This window comes from Odocoileus virginianus, chromosome 2, assembly GCF_023699985.2.
Source record: "Odocoileus virginianus isolate 20LAN1187 ecotype Illinois chromosome 2, Ovbor_1.2, whole genome shotgun sequence".
Taxonomy (NCBI): domain Eukaryota; kingdom Metazoa; phylum Chordata; class Mammalia; order Artiodactyla; family Cervidae; genus Odocoileus; species Odocoileus virginianus.
In genome coordinates, this window is record NC_069675.1 from 96624275 (window position 1) to 96630208 (window position 5934).

Below are 5934 nucleotides of genomic sequence, written 5' to 3' on the forward strand. Positions count from 1 at the left end.
ATGAGTAAGTATTGACTGCTATAAATTAAGATGTGTATGAGTAATTTGCTTTGATGTGTGTGTCCAGTAGTGAGCTTGGGGAGGGGAGGGTGAAGGATGCATGTTCCATCCTTGTATGAGGCAGTTAGAGTGTGTGGGTGACTGTGTGTGTAAATGAGTGTGACAGTGTGAGTTTGTATGTGTGAGGGTATATGTGACAGTTGTGTACACGTTGTGTGTCCAAGTGGGTGCATGTATGAGGTGTGTAGTCGTGTGAGTGACCACAAGTGGTGTGGGTGTAGATGAGATTGTGTGTATATTGTGTATGGAGGTGTGTGCCTTGTATGACAATATATGTGAGAGTGTTTGTGAGTGCAGAGGGCAGTTTGCTGGTTGTGCCAGTGTATGTCTGTGTGAGTGTGCCTGATGGTGTGCGTTCATGCGTGTCTGTGGGGATGGATGTGAGCCCGTGTGTCTGTGGGTGAGAGTTTGTGTGCAGATGTGTGGATGTGTGTGTGACAGTGTAGGGGGGGAGAACATTTGGGTATGAGTGGGTGGGCCGTAGGGGCGTGTGTGAGTGTGCATGTCTGTGCATGTGTGCGTGCTGGATGTTATTTGGGGCTGGAGAGGATCGTTAATGAGCCAGTGGGATGGACAGCAGAAAGGGTCGGGGAGGGCTTGCTTCTCCCAGCCTGGCGCGCAAGGGCCAGTCTGCATCCCCGGCTTCGCCATCGGAGCCGCAGTTCGGAGCAACAAACGCCTTCGCAGGTGTCTCTAACGCACCCCGTCCCCGCAGGAGGGAGCAGCGGCGCCCGGGTCAAGCACAGGCACCCCGCCTCCACCCGGTCACCTGGCACCGCCCCCCGGCGCCCCCGCCCCGCCCGGGCATCCTCGCGGCGGCGGGGGTGGGCATCACCGTCCCGCGTGCCGCAGGTGCGGGAGGACGCGGGCGCCGCGCGTCGGAGGCTCGTTCGGCCCGGCCCCCCGCGCGCGCCCCGCCGCCGAGAGCCACGGGGACGGAGGCGTGGTCAGCAGGCTGGGTGCGGCCTCGGATCGGGTGCGGCACTGGGAGTTCTCCAAGGTGCTAAAATAAACCCAGCGAAGGATCAGGTTTCCCGACCGAAATAGCCCAGGAGCGGCCTTGGAAATGCGAACTGAGAAAGCGATCCGGGGCGGGAGCTGGCCGGGTCGGGGGAGGCGGTAACGAAAGATGCTTTTCGCAAGGCTGCCCCTCCCTACTCTCCCCTCCAGCTCTGCCTCTTCCTAGAGTGGAGCTTCTCACCCCTCCCCTCCTCTTTTTGGGGTCATCACCCCCAAATAACCCGCCTCCTCTTGGCCATCCGTCTCTGGGGGCAAGATCTGTAGATCAGAGCCCGGCCAGCCAGTCATTCCATATCCGTTTACTGAGCTCCTACTAGGTGCCAGGTGGGCTTCCCAAGTGGCTCAGTGGTAAAGAATCCGCCTGCCAATTCAGGAGACGTGGGTTCGATCCCTGGGTCCGGAAGATTGTTGGAGAGGGAAACGGCAACCCACTCCAGTACTCTTGCCTGGAGAATCCCAGGCTAGAGGAGCCTGGTGGGCTACAGTCCACGGGGTTGTAAAGAGTCAGCACCAGCCAGATTCCAGGCTCCCTGGACAACCTATGCCCCCAAAGGAGCAAACACAACAGGCCCTGCCGCATGAGCTCACACGCGGCTAGGAGGACACAGGTGCTAAGCCCCTGCAGAGTAAGTGTATGATGTGTTAGAAAGGAAACTGACCAAGGGGAAGATAAAAGGGCAGGAGAGGGTACGGGGTATCAGGGTGACCTTTGAACCCCGAGGTATCCCGCTGGCTCACTCCATGATTCAGAGAGAATCCCTTCACCTCTGAGCTCTGGTGTTGTCATTTGTGCCTTGGGACTAAAATCCTGTCTATGAAATTTCGGTAATAGTTGAGACAAACATTTAGTTCTGAGTCTGCCAAGGAGCAATGTTAAGTACAAGTTAATGATAAATACGCTCACTAGTAGTAGTGGATCTATCTTAAACATTTAAAGACAATGAATAGCAAGTGTCTATGATGTAAAAAAAGCTCTAGACCCCAGGATGTTGCCAGAAAACCTCTCCTGCCTTCAAGTGACAGGCTGTGTAGTCAAGTGGTTGGGGCAAGGACTTTAGGCTGAGTCCTGAGTCACTTGATTGCACACCACAGACTCCCCTCTCAGTAAGGGACAGTGCCAGAAGGAAGAAGTCACATGGACCACGGGCCAGGTGAGGCAATGGTTTGGAGAGGCCAGGTGGTCTGCAGGCATGTGGCCATCTTTGTACTTCCCACTGGTCTTGCGTGGGGAGGGGGGTCTGACACATGGCAGACCCCAAAAGGTGTTCCAGGGGCTTCCTTGGTGGTCCAGTGGTTAAGACACCATGCTTCCAGTGCAGGGGGCACAGGTTCAATCCCTGGTCAGGGAACTAAGATCCCTCCTGCCACAAAATCAGAAAAAAAAAAAAAAATCAAGTGTTCCAAGAGTGAGAGAGTGAATGAGTGAGTGACAGATGAGACCAAGTAGGTAGGGAACAGAAAAACTGCGGGAAACAAAAAAACTCATGGCTGGGAAGACAGCCTTCTGGCTCAGAGTTATAGGGATCATCCAGCCCACATCTAAACTCTGGTCTTGCTTGATCAGCTCTGTGGCCTCATAGCTGATGTCACCACTCTAGCCTTTTCTTCCTCGGCTCTAACACAAGAGTGTGGTCAGACTTGCCATGTTGGCTAGAAGTGTCTCTGACCTTGTCCTGGTTTTCTGGGTCTGGGCACTGCAGTAGGTGGCTTAGGTTGACCCATCAGATCTCATGGGGTTGCATCCAAGCATGCCATTTTATCTGGTACTCGCTGCTGTAGCCACTTATTTATATTCTGCCTAGGTGCACAGGGGTGTATGTGTGAGGGTGGCTATGCCACCTAGTACTTAATAGTTTTGAATAGTCACAAAATAGAAGCAATCTACATGTCTAAAAACAAAGAATTGCTTCTAAAAAGTTTGGCCCATCCACATGACAAAATATCAAGCAGTCGTTGAAAACTGATGGGTTATCACGGAGACATTGCCAGGTCTGCATTGTTACATGAAAAGGGAGGGGTTAAAAAAAAAAGAAAAGGGAGGGGTTAAAGGGGTATATAAATACAGTCATATTTTAAATGCATATTTGTTTATCTCTGCATTTGCTATACATAGATACAAGTTAATAGATATCCTTTCTGATTGTTAAAGTAATATGTGGTTGTCATAAAACATTTCAATAATTAGAAATGAGAAGTGTGGATTCCTGTGTAACCTGACCATTCTCATGTTAACAGTCATGGCACCCAGGCAATAGAATTATATATATATATATATATGTATATATATATATATATTTTTTTTTTTTTCTTTTTTGCAGCACCATGCAGCATGTAGGATCATAGTTCCCTGACCAGGGATGGAATCTGTACCCCCTGCAGTGGAACCACAGAATCTAAACCACAGGAACACCAAGGAAGTCCAGGGTTACACCTGTATTATATCATCTGTATTCATTGAATTTATTGCTGTAAGACTGTAACATTTGACAATAAGAAAAAATAAGGCTATTGGTAAAAATACATTGTTTTGGAATCTGGCTAGTTATTTAACAGGTGTATATACTATCTCCCCAACTATACAAAAACTATAAGCAGGAAGAGATCAATGAAAGCATCAATTCAATGGATGGATGAATTCTAAGACGCTTGAGAAGTGGGACAGTGTAGCCTGTGGTAGATGCTCATAAAGGGATGGCGCCTGCTTCTCAGTTGCCTGAGACAGTGAACAGGGTCACCCCAACTTACAGATGGAGGGGCAGGTCTCAGTCTGAGTGAGCCCCCTGGGGGAGAAAGAGAGGCCAGGAGTACTGGCAGGACGTGCCTGTGGTTGGTAAAGTAGAGGAAGCTGAGCTGGGGTTTGAACCCAGGGTTGACCCAATCCAAAGCCCACTTTTCACCACTCCTGGGCCGAAGTCCAGTCAGACTCCATGGCACTCCCCGGCATGGAGCCCATCGTAGCCCTGGGAACCTGCCGGCAGCTCTTGCCAGGCCAAGATGCTGACACAGGCCTCTGGATATTAATAGCCCATCTCTGGGCTAGGCTCCTCCTCGCCTCCTGAGGTCAGCCTGGATCATGGGCCCCACCCGGGAAGAGTGGGGTGAATGCCCTAGTGGAAAGCTGAGTGGGCACATCCCAGTCCTTGTGGTCTGCAGCATCTGAGTCTGGAGGCCCCAGGGACTTCTTGGGAGTTGGGCCTCACCTCTTCTGGGCTTCATCCCTCTGAGCCTCAGCTGCCTCATCTGTAAAGTGGGCATGATATCATGACTTCGCAGGAAGGTTGGTTACATGGTGTCAATAAGCTAGAACACAGAGAGACCACAGTGCACTGCCGGCTCTCCACGCGCTCTGCACCTGCATCTGTCCAGGCTCAGGGCGGGGCCGCACAGGTCAGCAGGGCCATGCCCAAGAAGGTGGGATGTGACACAGTCTGGGACATCCTCCTCTGTGGCTGCATGGTCTGAGTGGAACATTCTGGAAGAGAAGTGCCAGGGAATCCACAAGGAACCTCAGACTAAGGATTCCCGGTGTCTGGCTTCTCACCAGCCAGGTATGGAGGTGGGGCCAGACCTTGGGGCGCGGGCGGGTGCTTCTGAAAGGGTCACTCAGAGGAGAGGTCTTTGCCTCATTTGTTAAACAGACCAGTTCCTAACCCGCAGGCTTGAAGGCTCACTACGTGGCAGCACAGCTGCCCTGCTCAGCACTTTACATCAGTGACACATCAACTCGCTGACTTCACAATAGCCCTTGGAAGGTGGACACTAGTATTCCTGTGTTACGAGAGGAAAAAAAAAAGACTAGGCCCAGAGAGGCCAAGTGACTTGCTAGAGGTCCTGCGGCTAGCTGGTGGCAGAGCCCCAGGTCATCCCCCATCTGTCTGACTCTGGAGCCCCCAGACTGGTCCCACGTGACCAGAGAGCACGCACCCCACCCAGACGGCTTCCGGTCCTTGGGAGTCTGTGGACCTGCTCCCTGGGAGGCTGCAGGGTGGGCCTGGGGCTTCCCGGGGGCTCCATGCTCGGAAGGAATCCCGTCTTCATCCCAGGCCTTGGCTGCTATAATACATCATGACACCAGGGCATTCACTTCAAACTCTGCTGGTTGCCCTAAACCAGCGGCTTCCATTTGAGCCCAGGCCGGGTCAGCCCTTAAAGGGCTGTCAGATTGGTTTCCTCAGCCAGGGAGCCCCAACTCAAACCCCGAATCCTCCAACTCAAATCCCTCTTGGCCTGCTTCTCTCTGGGTTGGCAGCCTCTCTTGCCCTCTTGGTCCATGTACCACCACAGGGGCTCCCAGACCTCACAGCCGGCAAGAGGAAGGCTCTCCCCTACCCGGAAGCTCTCACCTGCTCTTCCTTCCAGGGAAATGCCCCCCAGGAACCCTAGGCCAGGCCTGGAGCCCTGTTCTATGATCCTGAAACACATCCGCATGATGCTTGCAGTCATTCACACATGTCATTCATTTAATCCCTGCTGAACTATGACTTTTTCCGGGGGACAGGGACGCACGTGATGTGTTCCCTTCACTACAGCTCCAGGCACCTCATGCGGCAGGAGGAGCTCAGGAACTATTTACAGGTTGCCCGAAGCTGCTACGGTGATCCCATCCTCCACAAAGCTCCAGGCAGCGGAGGCCACCTCCAAGGGGCAGATCCATTACCAACCAATTCATTACCCCTCTTTCCAATGGAAATCAAGTCTTACAGATTGAACAGTCCTGCGCTGAAGCCAAATTCAAGACTAATTGAAAAATGTCAAAACCCAGCCTACCAGTTTAACGAAATGCTAGCACGGAGGGGAGGGGCTGGGCTCAGCCCCGCCCCCAGTGGACCCAGAATGACGCTGTCAGTGACGTCA

General features: G+C 52.7%; 1 non-coding gene across 1 annotated transcript; it reads left to right on the plus strand.

Moving 5' to 3' along the window:
• The first annotated feature begins 2356 nt into the window (after positions 1-2356).
• On the plus strand, positions 2357-2429 carry TRNAW-CCA (transfer RNA tryptophan (anticodon CCA)). Its single transcript has one exon. It is a non-coding gene; the product is annotated as a tRNA-Trp (tRNA).
• Positions 2430-5934: the final 3505 nt, after the last annotated feature.